This window comes from Sceloporus undulatus, chromosome 6 (genome assembly GCF_019175285.1).
Source record: "Sceloporus undulatus isolate JIND9_A2432 ecotype Alabama chromosome 6, SceUnd_v1.1, whole genome shotgun sequence".
Lineage (NCBI taxonomy): Eukaryota > Metazoa > Chordata > Lepidosauria > Squamata > Phrynosomatidae > Sceloporus > Sceloporus undulatus.
The window spans coordinates 27973252-27990911 of record NC_056527.1 but is presented as its reverse complement, the minus strand read 5'-3'; the positions used below and the strand labels follow the sequence as shown (position 1 = coordinate 27990911).

General features: G+C 43.3%; 1 protein-coding gene across 2 annotated transcripts in view; it reads right to left on the bottom strand.

Moving 5' to 3' along the window:
* The window catches only part of FAM171A1 (family with sequence similarity 171 member A1), a 94793-nt gene extending 84959 nt beyond the window's left edge, over positions 1 to 9834 (bottom strand). For both annotated transcript variants that reach the window (XM_042473451.1, XM_042473453.1), the window contains exon 1: positions 9727 to 9834. The gene's annotated coding sequence lies outside the window, so the exon portion shown is untranslated. The remainder of the gene's footprint in view (positions 1 to 9726) is intronic.
* Positions 9835 to 17660: the final 7826 nt, after the last annotated feature.

Sequence of the window (17660 nt, the reverse complement as noted above, 5' to 3'; positions counted from 1 at the left end):
TGGGACTTAAGACATCTTTTAAAAAATTATACTGACGCTTCACAGAAAGAGTTTGTGGGACTTCACACATCTGCTGCAGCATAATTTGGTGGACTAGGGCCCACTTCATCAGATGCATTTAATTTTAGGAGTTACATGCACACATAGACACACACATTCAAATACACAGAGAAAAGGAATTTTCAACAATGGAGCCAAAAGGCCATGAAAATGCAAACATCACAATCTGGGACATTTCCATGAAGCTTTCCCATGAAAAGCTCAAAAGGCATGAGATAAACAGAATGTCCTGTTCACAACCAACATTACTAGAAATACAATCTTCTTAAGTTTCTGTGCTAATTTAACACCTGGAAAACACATGTCTCAACAGGGAAACACATGTCTCAATAAAGTCCTCAACCTCCTAGAAAGTATGGATGACAGCAGTATGGCCAGTGGTTAAAATCAAGCCATACTGGCTTCTATCAAAACAAAACAAAACAAAACTTAAATGAATAAATCCTTTTTTTTCATTGTACAGTCTTATTATTATTTGCCATGCAATTCACATAAGGCACTACTATGCTGATCTAAAATATCATAGCTGGACACAGAGAAAGCAGTAGCTCGTAAAACATGTTGAGCAACCACCATCCAAGGAAGAATGGAGAGACAGACCAAAGACAGAGGAAGGAATCATATGGACTTCCAGATGTTGTTGGACTACAACTCCCAGCATTCCTCATCTATGCCTATGCTGAGTAGGGCTGCTGGGACTTGTAGTTCAACAATATCTAGAGAACCCTACAATTCCTATCCTGCAGACCACAAAAAACAGCCTCAGTTTAACATACATTGGAAAGACAAAGAAAAAGGTCAAACTATCATCTCCTGATTGGAATAAACCAAGACACACTTGCACTAAAAAGAGAATAACAGTGTTTGTATGCTTTGCTTTTTAAGCACTCTGGGTTTTACCAAAGCAATGTGGAATTTTCTGAGATTATCATCAAGTGTGTTCAAGACATTTCAGTTTAGATCAACTATAATTTCAGAATGATCCTGTAAAGACTGACATTAAAATGAGTTGCACTGCAGGGAAAAACATTCCCTGTCCAAATTAAACAAATTCACTCAAACTTCCCAAATGTTGACATCAGTCTTGTAAGTAAAAGCAACACAAAGCTAAAAACCTATAGACACACCAAAATGATTCTTATTATATCTACTATCTTCTAGTGTTTTAATACACTGCCTACAATTTTGGGCTTTCCCACTCCTTCTGATCTATGCTGCTTGTTGTACTTAGTACGAAATACAACTAATTTTCTCTCAGTTTATCTTTTTTATTATCCAACAGGGCTTTAAAGAATTGCAAACTAACAGAATACCTTAAAATACAGATGATTCTCCCCCCACAACTCACAAATACATAGATTTCACTCTCTCTATCTCAATCTGTGTACTAGGTTTACCAGAGTGAAAACTGGATAGGATTTCCGCACCTTGAATGGTTGTGTAGAGTAAATTTCAGCAGGTGTTGCTTGTTACCTGATTGTGTGACAAAAACCACCATTAACGATACCTGAGCTCTCTCCAGTTTTCAGTCTGGCAACTTCTGTCTCTCTGTGTAAAACAGATTAGTTTACCCAAATAACCTTGTTTGACCTTTATTTACAAATTCATATTAACCCCTTGCTAGGGGACCATGAATCTTAACAGAGCGCTTGTCTACACAATTAAAATACTCCTTATTCAGACTGAACAGACGGCAATCCAGCCACATGAAATTTAGAGGAATTCAGGCTTTTTTTTTTTAAAAAAAAGTGGTATCGAACTGATGTAACTGACTATTATTATTATTATTATTAACCTTTATTTATGAAGCGCTGTAAATTTACACAGCGCTGTACATACAATCTTTTTAGTTAGACGGTTCCCTGCCCTCAGGCTTACAATCTAAAAAGACATGACACAGAAGGAGAAGGGGGTGGTGACGGGAAAGCGTAAGAGGTCCAGCAGTTCCTCTCTACCTCCGAGGCCTGGACCAAGGCAGATGGACTGGAGGGAGGGCTTGGCTTCAAAATGGAAGGTTAATCATTATCCAGGGAAAATACATACTCACAAGTAGGATAATACATATACAGTACATAGCAATACAGGAAATGGATCGATAAACAGCCAACAACAGAACATCAGATAGTAAGCGACAGTTATGCGATGCCTGGGAAGGCTTCACTGAATAGGATGGTTTTCAACTCCGTTTTGAAGCTGGTTAAAGAAGTGATGGCTCTTGCTTGTGGAGGAAGAAGGTTCCAGGAGTGAGGGGCAGCAAGTGAAAAGGGGCGAATCCGAGATGGGGCAGAGGAAATCCTGGGCTGGGACAGCAGACCTTGACTACCAGAACGGAGGAAGGTCGGATAAGTAAGGAGGGGCAAGTCCATGGAGGGCTTTGAATGTCGACAGCAGGAGCTTATACTGAATGCGGAAAGGGAGGGGGAGCCAGTGAAGGGATGCCAAGACAGGAGAGATGTGGCAGATACACCTTTACAATCAAAGAACAGGGTGCCCCCGAACACATTTTAAACCTAAGACATAACTGAACTGAGCTCATAGTTCTTTCTCACAAAAGATGATTCCTGGTTACCCTGAACTGTCTTTCATTTCAGCAGCCTAATTTTACTGCTGCTATTGTTAAAGGTACCGCTAGTTGGACACGCTTTCCCATCACCTGCTATCTAGTATTTTTAACTGATCCTGAAAATTCAATCTAGAACCGTCTACATTCATTCTGCTACTGAGCATTAGTTACCCCTATTAAAAAGTATCCCAAGTGTTCCCAGCAGTTCCATTGTTTATCCTCACCTTTGGAAATTTAATTAAACAAGGGCACCAACATGCATAACCGATGAAGGCAGTTCCTTTGATACGGATATGAACCAGCAGGAACTGGACTACAATACTGCATCAAAGTAACAGCAGATCAAATGAAGTCTGTAGCTTGTACTGTATTTAGCCAACCCACCTTTCTCCCTTGACACAGAATTACTCTCCATAGAGTTCCCTTGGTTATAAATCCTTCTATATTAAGAAGGAAACCCAAGTAAATCATATATTGGGTTTAATATCGTGATAAACCATACAGCAGTAAGCCCTGGATTTTCAAGGACTGACGACAGAACTTGACCACTCTATTCATCATAAATCAATGTTCGCTGCTCACTCAAGGGTGACATAGCTGCAAGCAGAAAAGAGGTCAACTTTTCAAAGGGATATAAAGTGAGTCCTCACTACAGTAGCTATATAATAATAGCTGACTCCCTACCTTTAAAGCTCTCCCTTGATTTACAAAACCAGGCTATTCTATAGCTGCTGTAGCCAGTCTTCTTTCATCTAGATAGTGGGTTAAGTCAGTCATCTTTCCTAGCAATAAAAAAAAAGCCTGAGAAGATGCAGACACTGAAAAATTAAGATAGGAATGATCCAGTTAAAGTATTGAGAATTCCTAAAAATTTAGCAACTAGATAAGGAATTTCATGAAATGTATTTTTTCCATGTTAGTATTAGTTTGATAACCACAACCCACACCTAACCAAATTCATTTGTAAATAAGTGGCAGAGCTTGGAGGGGTTTTTTTAGATCACAACTCCCAGAATCCCCCTCACCAACATGGCACCTGGGTATGATGAATGGAGGGGTCTGAAGAATGCTAACTCATTCTGGTTAGTTTGCGTTATACTTGGATTGGAGGATACTAACTCATCTGCATGGGATTTATTCCAACACCAAGAAAGAACAGATCTTAGTTAGCTCTACTTTGGTACCATGTTGTGCTATAAAGCAAATTATGATGAATATTGTAATTGCAAAATTATTAATGTAATATCAGTTAGACCTATTCACCAGTTTGCTGCATAGTATTTTAACAGTCCAAATGCCCCAAGAACTTTAGGTCATGTTTTCAGATCTCTACCAATATGAATTATGCATTTACTAAAACCACACCATTTATTGTTTGGGCAACCATTTAAAAATCCAGTCCCTGAAATTTAGGACAATAATGTCCTTATCCCCCTCTGAAGTCAATGGAATATTATCAAGCTTCATTCCTCATACTGGATTTTTGCCATTTCACGAAATGAGATAAATATCCATTCTCTAAGGGCTGTTCCTATTAACTACAGCTACTTTTTCTTCTCATAGATTAACAGTATGACTTCATCATTTGTTTCAAACATAACAGATATCCAATCTCTTTCTCAGTTTGCTTGCAGGGTTCCTAGAAAGCAAATAATACAGGAAGCAACTGAAAATCCAAGACACCAAATACAATTGGTCTTCTCACAATAAGATTCAGATCACAGAACTAGATTTTTGCCACATGGTACAGGGAGAATTAAAAGTATGCAGAAAAGAATGGAGAGAATGGGTTCTCTAACACAAATGTCAGACCAAAGGGCCAACTAATCCAATATTTTGTTCTCAGTGGACAACTAGATGCCTACAAACAGGATTTGAATGCTGTTTGGGCTTCAAAGCAACAGGAATTCAGAAGCCTCCCAAACAGGAGGATGCACAATTGTCATTCCCTGTTTATTGGGTAAAAACCAGTGTCACTTAAAGGTCACTGGCCTTTACATGCATACCATAAAGAAGTGAGAGAGAAGACTGTAACCATGGGGTACTGCTTCTCACATCTTTATTACTGGAGGAATGTTATTAGCCTGCCTTGATGAAAGTTTTGCAATAATAAACATATTCTTGCAAAGGCCCTTGATTTCAATATAAACTATTTTGCAGATAAATTATCTAACCCCCAAAGTCTATCTTTGCTTTGTTTTGTTCTCCCATGCCATTTTATTTAACATGAGCCACCAAAAATATATATTTTGTGAAAAATGTCACCATATAAACCTCAAAGTTCTATTACTTATAACCTGACACCTGTTGAGTTACAAACTTAAAAATGACTACAGTGATCTAATGTCAAACTGATTCAATTAGAATTGCCACAGGCGCAACAAGTTTAACGTGCCAAAAACTGACACACTTACTCTTTTTACTCCAGTTTTGGAAAGGCATTTCATGTTTCTGACAAATGTGGGTGAAAAATACTGATGTGTTTTATTCAGCCTTGTCAAGAAAGGATGCCTTTTGTCGGACTGATTAAATTATGAACAGTGGACCAAAAGTTAATTTTTTTTCCTGCCCCATAACAGGGTTTCGCAGCAACTGTTGGCAAAGTGATGCCATGTATTCCCACGTTTCTACTAAAACAGCAAAGCTGCCAGTACTTCCATGTTTTTGAGGAAATCTAGTACATTCTGTCTGCAATGCTTACTCCTTTAGATAGAGAAAGTGATCCATATTTTGTTTGTAGCTTAGATAAGTAGCTAACAGGATGGGTTAAAACAGTAAGACTATAGGAGAAAACCACCATCTTTATGTTAAATAAGCATGGTAGAGGTTTTGTGTGGCACCACAATAAGAACTGTGGTGTAATTCAAATAAGAGTCATTCAAATGTTTTATTCTGAATATAAAAGTGCAACATAATGAACAAAAGAAAAATGTTAATTAGAAATTAGAGAAAGCAAGCATGGTGTAGTGGTTTTAATGTTGGCTATAATTCTGGGAACGCAGGATTCAAATCCTCAATTAGCCATGGAAACCCAATGGGTGACTTTGGGCAAATCACACCCTCTCAGCCTTGGAGGAAACAAATCATATCACAAAAACTCTATGATAGGGTCGTCATAGTCTGGAGGAGACTTGAAGGGACAAACAAGAACAAAAACAATAACAGACACTGCAATTTCTATCAGTTGACATAGTCCAAGTTATCTGCCACTATTTCATAAACTGCAATGCTAAATTGTAACAAAACAGACTGGATAATACACTGATGAGCGGGAAGATTTAAGCATCCTCTTCCAACACATTCTTCCAACATATTCTACTTTGCTTCAAAGTGAATCACCTCAACACCATGAGCTCCATTTTAAAATTTTGATTTATACCTTTTCTTAAGACCCCAGGCTAGCTAACAACCCACTTAAAATACCATTAAATTGCCTCACTTGTGACTCTAAACTAGTTCCAACAATTACTTTTAGAAGGGAAGCGGTCCAGTTCTACAAATGCACCAAAAATAAATAATTGAACAACCCACTTATGCTCACAACTAGTGGGTTCTCCATCCATTGCCAGAGTGCCAATATGCTCTGTTTCATCATGCCTCTTAAAAATCAATGAGATGGCTACGGTATATTATTTTCAAAACTTTGTTTGACATTCCTGCTTATCAACCCTTATCACCAATCCAATGGTACTAGGAGACGTAACTACAAGCACTGCAATCCCAAACATTAGCAACAGTATCACTCTCAGCATTGCTATGTCATTGTGCATTGGTTAATACTTTCTGCCAATAACCAATGTAAGCACCAAGCAGTAACAGGTCAACTTTTCAGACTCCTTTAGCAACATAGTAAGGCTCAACTGCTACATAAGGCAATATGCAGCGAGGAGAACGTTTTTCTTGGTCCTAGGCACTCTATCCTACCTACTTATGAGGCTGAAAGACCAAAGAAAAATACATGAGGATGGAGAGCACGTTGTGAGCAAACATAATGTATGCCAACTGCACAATATCATGCTCCATCGCGGAGCATGATAAGGAATCCATCTGCGTTTCATTTCCAACATCCCAGCTTAATGTGAGATAACCCTAATTCTGGTCCCAATTTCTTAAGCTTTTGATCACTGAATAACTGGTTGTATGGTTACAAAAAGGTATCTTCTTATATATGTAAAAAAAGGCCTAGGGAGAAACCATGACTGCAAAATTAAAGAAATGCAACAAGGAACCATGACTAAATGATGATTGAGAATCTTCCCCCAAGTGAAGTATTGTCATGGGAATTTCGAATCTACAGTACAAAGGGGGTAATTTTGCTGATGAAAGGACATCCAGCTTATGCGGCTAGCTTGAGCTAAAACTAGCTTTAATCAAATAGAAGTGGACACAATAGGTAATTTTACAGGTTTCATTCAGTAACATGCTTCTCTTGCTGCAGACTTTTAAAACCTTTGGTACACAAGTGAGTCCTCTACACAGGACAGTTTGTAATCTAGAAGTGTGTGGATGGGGAGACAGTGTAGCAAGATGTGACATTCATGTGCAACAGTGCTTCCCCACCTATCTGAAGTGGGGAGGCAGGAAATGCCAGGGGCTGGTTTTTATGTCATTGTCTACAAATCATTCTTTCTTTCTTGAAGATTTGCCAGGGACCAGCAAAGAACCATTGACCACTAGTTTGAGTAGCTGTGATTTATAGGACACTAGTCTCTGCTGGTTGGAGAACAGACGAACTCTGAGCATTATTAGCAAGAGACACATCATATACAGTCAGCCCTCCATATTCACAGATTTTTTTATCCATGGATTGAAGCATTCACGGTTTGAAAATATTTTTAAAATATATAAATTGATTTTTGCCATTTTATATAAGGGACACCATTTTACTTGTGGTTTTTATTGTGTGCCTTCAAGTTGTTTCTGACTTATGGCAACCCTAAGGTGACCCTATCATAGGGTTTTCTTGGCAAGATTTATTCAGAGGAGGTTTGGCATTGCCTTCTCCAGTGGGTTTCATGGCCAAGATGGGAATCTAAACCTTGTTTCCAACGTAAAGCTCCTTTGGGCCACTTTGGAGGTATGCTGTTTAAATTATGCATGTGTCTTGAGTCCAGAAGCCATGCCAAATCCACAATCCAGTCCTAAAGACTGGAGCGCAGCTTTGGTGCAGCTTCCTGCCTCTTAAGACACATGCATCATTTAAACAGCATACCAAAAGTGGCCCAAAGCAGCTTTATTTTGGCCTGTCTGTATGGGGCCATAGTCTAAAATTCAAACCACTATGCCACAAATGGACACCATTTACTATGCCATTGTATTTAATGGGACTTGAGCAACCATGGATTCTGGTATCCACAGGGGGTCCTAGAACCAAACCTCAGCAGATGCTGAGGGCTGACTGTATATGATAGGGAGACATGGACAGAGAGCCAGTGTGGTATAGTGGTTTGAATGCTAGATTACAATTCTGGAGATCAGGTTTTTCCTCATTGAGCATGCAAACCCATTGGGTGACCTTGAGCAAGTCACAGTCTCTCATCCTCAGAGTATGGCAATGGCAACCTCCCTCTGAACAAATCTTGCCAAGGAAAACCCCATTATAGGTTCACCTTAGGTCGCCTTAAATTAGAAATGCTCTGAAGACCAGGGTTGAAATCCTGTGTGGCTGTGTAAACTCACTGGGTGGCCTTTGGCAGTCACACTCTCTCAGCCTCAAAGGCTGGCAATGGCAAACCCCCTCTGTTGGAAACTTGCCAAGAAAACTCTATGATAGGTCACCACAGGGTCACCACAAGTCAAAATATGCCTGGGGCACACAAACAACAATTTGGAGTCTGTCTTCCCAGCCGAAGAACCGCAATACAGGGAATAGAAAGATAAACTGAGTTTTTGGGGGACTCCCCCCAATGGTGGCACTGACCTGTGGGAACAACACCAGTGACACCACAATAAGGAGACAAGGCTAGAGAGCGAGGGAAAGCAAAGAGGGCACAAATCCAGGCCCAGTGTCTGGAAGCTGCACCATGCAACGCACCTGGTGCATACACAAAAAGGAACATGTGGGGGTGTGTGTGTGTGAATGGGGCTCCCTCAGGAGAAAACCACACTATTGCCAGTGGCGAGAAAGATTTGTCAAGGGAGAGGGCTGGCGGGTGGGAGGCCAAGGTTTGCCAGATGGCCCTTCTCCGCCACCCCAGGCCTCCCCCTCCGCCCCCCCCTCTCTCTCGCTCCACTTTGGGCCAGGCAGCCGTCGTTTAAGGGGGTGCCAGCCTCCCCTTGTTCAGGCACACACACATGGCAGATATTCTTCTCCCCACCCCAAGAAACCTGAGGACTGTTAAACCTCCACAGAAGACAGAAAGGAAAGGAGAGCCCACTTGCGGTCTCCAATTGTGACTCCAATTCAAGAGTCTGTGTGTGTGTTTTAGGAAGGAAGGAAGGACCATCATCCCTCAGACCCAGAAAGAGAAAGAGGAAACCAGAGACTCCTCAGAGAAAAAATGGGGGGGGAGCTCTGGGGGGGGGGCTGAGGGGGCCACTGAGGCCCCCGGAAGAGGAAGAGGAGAGGGGAAGGGAGGCTCCTGTGGCAGGCCAAGGCTTTCCAAGGGCCAAAGGGAAGGGAGCTGAGGAGGGAAGGGGGGTTGGAGGTGGACCCCCCCAAGCCCCCCTGGAAGCACAAAGCCCAGCTCAGCACAAAAGCCTCGGGGAGCTGCTCCAGAGGAGCCCGGCAGCCCGCTCCCTTCAGCGGCCACAGCGGGTGCCGCCCCCTCGGCTGGGAAAGAAAGGGGACCCTGAAGGGAAGGAAGGGAAGGAGGAAGCAAGGGAAGAAGAAGGAAGGAGGAAGAAGGAGAGAAAGGAGGGAGGGAGAGAGGAAAGAGAAAAGAAGGAAGGAAGGAAAGAAGGAGGAGGAAGGAAGAAGAAAGAAAGAGGAGGCAAGGAGGAAGGAAGGAAAGAGGAAGGGAGAAAGAGGGAAAAGGAAGGGAGCCAGGGAGAGAGAGACAGAGAAAAGGCTCGCCTTCGCAGCCCCTGCAGCCTGACAAAAAGCGCTGGGTGCCTGGGTCAGGGGGCCCTCCATCCCGCCCCTCTCCTCCTCCCCCACCGACCTTGAGCCGCCGCGGCTGCTAAGGTTTTGGTGACCGCCTTCCAGACGTTGCAGCCCCGGAGGCAGAGCAGCAGCCGCCGCCGCCCGCCTCATCGCCCCCGGCCCAGCGTGCCGCAGCAGCGCCCAGCCCAGGAGGCAGCAGCAGCAGCACAAGGAGCAGCCCCGGCCCAGGCTGGGCGGAAAAGGAGGAGGACCAAAGGCGGCAGCAGCAGCAGAGGCAGCAGCCGGAGAAGGAGGGACCGCGGCAGCCGGATGGGGAGGAGGAGGAGGAGAAAGAGAAAGAGAGGAGCCGCATCAGGGGATGCCGCCTTCCCTCCTCCTCTCCTCTCCTCCTCCTGCTGCTGCTGCTGCTGCTGCTGCTCAGGGTCCCTCTGCTTGCAAGGGCTGCAGCCTCGATCCCACCCAAAAACCCTCCCACAAGACCCCTGAGGATGGGGGCGCGAAAGGAGAGAAAGAGAGAGGCGGGTGGGTCTCATTTAAGACCAAACGCTGCTCTGTAACCCCTTCCTTGCCTTCCTGGTTGCCATCCAGACTGGAGAAATAACTCGGTTTGACTCCGCTTTCACTGCTTTGGGTCCAGGCTATGGAATTCTGGGAATTGGGTCTTTCAGATCCATGGATCCATCCGCACACTGTAAATAATGCGGTTCGACAACACTTGGAATTCCTCCTGGACAGTGGTTGAAATGGAGGACACGTCCTGGAAAAGGAGGACGGCTGGTGGTCACCCCGCCTACATTTCCACCTTCTGTCCAGGAGGAATTTCAAAAGTTCTCCCTTTGGAGCATGACAAAGATAAGTGGTTTACCTTTCTATGGACTTTGATCACATGAAGGAGATTCGGAGTTTATCCCGTCAATCTCCAGGAAAATGGCATTATTACACAAAAACGATTTCACCCGGCCATTGAAATGGTCAGAAAGAAGCATTAATGTGCATCTTCATACTTTTGGATTTCAGCGACAGCAGTGCATTTCCCATATCACTTTATTTGCTCAATTGCGTGTGATAATCTTCGTGCAGTTTACTAGCCTCTTCACTTTATTTGCAGATGCTTTAAATGCGCTTTCATCGCTCTTTAATGCCGAAATTAGCCCCAGTGTGATAAACTTTAGCTTTATTGGTCATGTCCTAGATTTTTCTTCAATGTCCTACATTTGGCGGGCCTTATCCTCTTTGGTAGTTAGGAAAGCAGAGGAAAACTCAGTTCTTTGCTGTATAAACTGACCGGGGGAAAGGTTCTTTTTATAAAAGGTGGGAGGGACTATAGTGTCCCAGCATCCTTAGACAGTGTGGCTTCTTAGGCATGGGATTCTGGGAATTGTAGTTTTAAAATATGGCTTAAATCCAGGATATCTGGAAGACCAATGGGCGATCCGCACACTAGAAATAATGCAGTTAGTTTGACCCCAATAATGCAGTTTGATCATAGAGTTGTGCTGGAGAACCTAGGGACGTTCCTCAAGAAACACTTCATTTGTAGGTCCTTCAACATGACTCTATGATCAACTCTGACAGATGTGACCATAGAGTTGCACTGGAGGACCTGGAGATTCCTAGAGAGGTAAAAACAATAGCAGGTTTTTTTATTTGCCGTTTTTCCACATTCACAAGGAGTCCTTTATCCCTAACCCCAGCAAATGTGGAGGGAGCACTGTATGCAGTTTAGGTTCTGCTGTGTGGTATTAAAGTATGATACTAAAGCAGTTAATTAATATAAATAATAAAATCTTTATTTGATCCCGCCCTTCCAAAGATCAGGGCGGCTTACAGTGTGCAACGAGTGCAAACAAAAACAGGAGTTAAAAACATAAACACGCAATAATAACAGTCTAAATAACAGTAAAAGCCCCTTAGCCCAACCTCATGGCCACGGAAGAGGAGGGAGGCCCACAGGATATTTATCGGGAATGCATGCTTGAATAGGAAGGTTTTGAGGTCCTTCCTAAATTGGGCCAGGGTGGTAGATGAGCGAGCTCGGTGGGCAGCGTGTTCCAAAGGGCTGGGGCAGCTGCTGTGGAAAAGGCCCTTCTCGAAGTGGAAGCAACCTGGCCCCAGGCACCTTCAGCAATTGCTGCCCGGATGTTTGAGGTGCGCGGCGGATTGTTCGGGGAGAGGCGATCCTTTAGGTATCCTGGGCCCAAGCCATTGGGCTTTATAGGTAATAACCAACGCCTTATATTGAGCTCGGAAGCGAAAGGCAGCCAGTCAGATCTTTAACCAGGTGTTATGTGGCTGGTCTGGATACACCAGTGACCAGCCGGGCTGCCATGTTCTGTACCATTTGAGCTTCCGGTTTGGTATAAGGGTTGCCCCATGTAGAGTACATTGCAGAAATCCAGTCTCGAAGTTACCAGAGCATGTACAACAGTTTTAGGTCCCTTGGTCCAGGTATGGGCGCAGCTGGCGAATCAGCCGAAGCTGGTAACAGTGCTCTTGACCGTCGCGTTCACCTGAGCAGTCAAGTGAAGCGACGAGTCAGAAGCACACCCCAGACTGCACACGGAGTCCTTCACCGGGGCGTGACCCCGTTCAGGACAGGGGAACCACCGCCATTCCTGGACCAGGGGAACCTACACTAGTACCTCCGTTTTCTCTGGATTCAATTTGAGTCGGTTTCCTCATCCAGCCCATTACTGACTCCAGACAGGCCACGGGGAGACGCCCTCCCAGTCACTGCATCAGTCGGGAGACATAGAGAAAATGATTTGGTGTCATCAGCGTACTGATAACCCCGCACCCATGTCTCCGGATGATCTCTCCCAGCGGTTTCATGTAAATGTTAATAGCATGGGGACAGAATGCCCCTTGAGGGACCCCAGTTTTAAGGGGCCTCTGTCGGAGCACACGTCTCCCAGCTGCACCATCTGACCTCCCGAGAGGTAGGAACGGAACCACTGGAGCGCAGTGCCCCGATTCCCACCTCAACCAGGCGCCCCAGAAGGATACCATGGTCTATTATAATTATAATTTAATAACATTAATAATATTAAAAAGTATATTGTTAGTTTTGCTTGCTGTTTATGACATATAAAGGAATTACGTTTTTTGAATAACCTTAATACAAAAACATTCCTAAGGTTTCTGTGGTGTGGGATGGGAGGTGATGGCACCATGGTTACTGCACTGGATGATGCCCGCCTAGTGATGCCACTGGCTCTCCCAATTCCCAAGTGGTTCTAATGAACTTAACAGATTAGAAAGCTGGGCCAAAGCTAAAAAAAATGAATTCAACATGGAAAAAGCAAGGTACTGCACTTAGGGCGGAAAAAATGAAATGAACAGATATAGGATGGGTGACACCTGGCTGAACGAGAGACTTATGGTGTGAAAGGGATCTGGGAGTCCAGTAGACCACAAATTGAACATGAGTCACAGTGTGATGTGGCAGCTAACAAGGCCAATGCAATTTTAGCTGCATCAATAGTTAGTGTCTAGATCAAGGGAAGTATGTGCCACTATATTCTGCTCTGGGCAGGCTCCACCTTGATATTGTTCCTTTTCTGGGCACCACAGTTCAGGATTTGAGAAACTGGAGTGTGTCCAAGGAGGCAACTAAGGTGTGTGAATGAAAGTCTGGAAACCATGTCCTAGAGGAACGACTTAAGAGCTGGGTATGTTTAGCCTGGAGAAGAGAAGGTTAAGAGTGATATGATAGCCCTGTTAAATACTTGAAGGATGTCATTTGAGGAGGGAGAAAGCTTGTTTTCAGCAGCTCCAGAGACTAGGAACCGGAGCATGGATGCAAGCTGCAGGAAAGGAGTTCCACCTCAACTTTAGGAGGAACTTCTTGACAGTAAGGACTGTCCCACAGTGGAACACACTCCCTCAGAGTGTGTAGAAATCTCCTTCCTTAGGGTCTTTGAGCAGAAGCTGGATGGCCATTTGTCAAGATGCTTTGATTGAGAGTTCCTGCATGGCAGGGGGTTGGACTGGATGGCCCTTGCGGTCTCTTCCAAATCATGTTCTATGATTCTCTAAGGAGGTGGGTTTGCTGCTTCTGCTTCTGAAGGTTACTTTTTGCAGGGTAAGGGGAAAATAACTCCCAGCATTCTTGGACAGCATCTTAGGCATGCTGGCGTAGGATTCTGGGAATTATTGATCCACAACACGTACAGAAATAATCCAGTTTGAGACACTTTAACTGCCTACTCGCAATGCTTGGGAATCCTGGGGACTGCAGTTTTTTGAGACCTTTAGCCTTCTCTGTCAGAGGGCTCTCGTGCCACAATAAACTAAAGTTCTCAGAATTTCCTAGCCCTAAGCCAGGACGTTAAGCAGTCTCAAACTGTTTTTCTGCGATGTGTTTTAAAAATATGGCTTAAATCAGGCTATCCGACAGACCCAGGGGTGCATCTACACTGTAGAAATAATGCAGCTTGATGCCGCATTTAAGTGCTGTAACTCCATCCTATCGGATCCCAGGATTTATTAGTATTCAACGTTTGTCTCACCCAAACTACGAATTCTGGATTCTGTAGGATGGTGCCATAGAAGTTAAAGTGGTGTTAAAACTGCAGTGTTTCTACCCTGTAGATTCTTCTCCTCCTTCCTTCCCTGCTGTCCTTCTTCAGAAAGGGGAGAGGAGCCTTTTATTATTATTATATTCTGACAGGTTTGAGACTGCAAGTTTTTTTTACAAAGGGCCTTTAAGTGTGCTGTTGTTGTTTTCACTGGACCATTTTTTAAAAACCGCTTTTCAACATATGAATTGTATGTTTTAACTGATTTTAGTGTTGTTAAAACATCATTCAATTTGTATGTTTTAACTAGAGTCCAAAACACACTGCAGAATAATCCACGTTTGAGACTACTTTAACTGCCCTCCTGGCTAATGCTAGGGAATTCTGGGAACTGTAGTTTTATGAGACATTTAGCTTTCTCTGTCCGTGAGCTCTGGTGCCACAATAAACTACAATTCCCAAGATTCCCTAGCACTGAGCCAGGGCAGTTAAAGTGGCTGCAAACTGGATTATTGCTGCAATGTGTTTTGGACCTATATTTTATTAGTTCTGATTTATAAGCTGATCAAAAGTGGGAGAAAAAAACAACTGATAGGTGTTACGATATACACTAAGACCACGTAAAAAAAAGAGCTATAACAATACAACAATAAATCATATATGTGTATAATTGAACAATTCTAAATAAACATAAATGAATGATGCAATTACTATATGAAAACAACAATTATAAATGAAAGTCCAACCAAAAAACCTTGCAAAGATAAGGTGCTGCAAAGGAAATTTCTTGTTTACTCCGGTGCCTTCAGACTGATAATGTAGGATGAATATCCCAATAATATTATTAGAATACACAGTTAAAGCATTCCCAGCAGATGGCCATCCAGCCTCTGTTTGAAAACCTCCAAAGAAGGAGACTTCACCACTCTTTGAGGCAGCATTTTCCACTGTCGAGGCATCTCTTTCTCATGTACTAGTCTCTGGAGCCGCAGAAAAGCTTGCTCCATCCTCAATATGACATCATTTCAAATATTTTAAATGGCTGTCATGCAACTTTGTAACCTTACATAGATACAGTTGGGTCTTCTCTTGTGGTGACGCTGGCATTTTAAAATAATTACAGATATTGTATATCTGCATAAGATGTAACTAAGTAATGCCTCCTGGCCTGAGCTTGCCACCACAACACTCTGAGATCCATCAGCCAGATCACAAAGGGAGTACCTTCAGCTTCCATTTGGGATGCTATGAGTCGATGCCCCTTCCACTAGTGAGTAAGGCTGCAACAAGGACTTGCAACAGGAGCCCGTTCTTTTGGTCACCGCCTCGCTCACTGACAGGAGGGGGGAGTGGAAAAGTCATCCTACTTACACCCAGATCAGAAGCTAGTGGACCTCCTTTACCTGATCTGGCTGCTGGCTCTTAAGGTGTAGCATTTGTGTAGTTTTACATTAAGGGTATGTAGTCTACTGAATGCAGACAGTTGTGGATCTAACTCTAGGTTATGAATCCATAACTACAATATTCAGTGCTAACAACTTTCCCAAGCAGCATTCAACAGGCACTCACATTTTTAGATGCCAATTAAAATATTTTTGTATGTTCAGACCCTTAGGATTATTTAAATTTGAAGATCTTAGCGTAAAATTCTTCTGTTGGTTTTGTTACAGTAATTAGTGTTGTTGTTGTGTGCCTTCAAGTCATTTCCGACTATGGTAACCCTAATGCAAACTTATCATGGGGTTTTCTTGGCAAGATTGTTCAGAGGAGGTTTCCATTGCTTCCTTTGTGGCCTGAGAGCATGTGACTTGCCCAGCAATGGGTGCAAGCTACAAGAAAAGAGATTCCACTCAACATTAGGAGGAACTTCCTGACAGTAAGGTCTGTTCGACAGTGGAACCACAACTCCCTCAAGAGTGTAGTGGAGTTCTCTTCCTTGGAGGTCTTCAAGCAGAGGTGGATGGCCATCTGTCGGGGATGCTTTGATTTGTGATTTCCTGCATGGCAGAAATGGGGTTGGACTGGATGGCCCCTGTGGTCTCTTCCGCTCTATTGTTCTATGATTCTATGCCTATGCTTCTAAGGTCATCCATTCATGGCCAAACGGGGAATTGAACCTCAATCTCCAGAGTCATGGTCCAACATTCAAGCCAAAATGCCACACTGGCTTTCAGTATTGTTACTACTGTTGTTATATTTTTACACTGTTTGCATTTATCTGTTCTAGATAGCAATGTTGGTGGAAAGGCAATGTATAAATGTTTTCTGTAAGAAAATAATTTTCCTGGTTACTTCTCAGGTGAATCACTGCAGTTATAACTGAGTAAAAATTATATTCAACATGGGAAAAGCCATTAAAATATCTCCCAAATAACATATAGAACTATTCAACATGTACACTGAGAGACAGTTTTGTGTAGTGGTTAGAGAATTGGGCTGAGACTTAGGAAAGCCAAGTTCAAATTCTCATTGAGCTTATTTATAGACCCTCTCTGAGCCTGACCGTCTTCACGTGGCTGTAAAAAGGACAGAGCGAAGATCCACAACCTTTTACACATTGGATAAGGGCAAGATATAAATGGAACTCAGGGTCAGGAATGTCGCAGTCTTTCAGGTCTTTCTGGACTGCAGCTCCCAGCAGCCCTAGCCAATTGTGAGGAACACTGGGAGTCACAGTTCAACAATATCTGGAGGGCTGCAGAATTCCTACCCCTGATATAACTCATAAATAAATTATGTCCAGAGGTGACCAAACTGCTATGCAGCCTTCATCCCTGGATAGCTTGGTTGCATACCCTCCTTCCTAAATGAAAGCAGAATTTTACCTATCAGTTTCCACGTAAGGTTTGTGGTTAAATGGTTTTCTGTAGAAGTTCTACGGTTGCTCTATATATCAACCATTACTACTAGAAAAACAGAGGGAGCCCCCAACAGCCACACAATCACTTTCCCTGGTAATCAGTCAATTGAGTGAGTAGCCATAGGATCCTTTTTACACCTTTACACAAAAGCTTGAAACCAGGTTAAAGGGGAAATCTGCTAGCACCCAAACCTGCCCAAGAGCTATGATTAACCAAAGGATCATGTACTTACTGATATTATCCATTCCTGTTGGACACTAGAGAGAGTACCTTTTCTGTGGTAGTCCCATCCTTATGGTGAGAGCCAGCATGGTATAATGGTTTGAGTGTTGGACTATGACTCTGGAGACCAGGGTTCAAATCCCAGCTCAGCCATGGAAAGTCACTGGGTTACCTTGGGCGTGTGATACTCTCTCAGCCTCAGGGGAAGGCAATGGCAAACCTCTCCAGAACAAATCTTGCCAAGAAAACCTCATGATAGGTTCTCCTTAGGGTTGCTATAAGTTGGAAACAACTTGAAAGCACACAACAACAACCATCCTTTACAACTTTTTAATTAACTGCAAGTTGCCATCCAACAGGAATATCAGCAAACAAGCTCTACGTTGCAC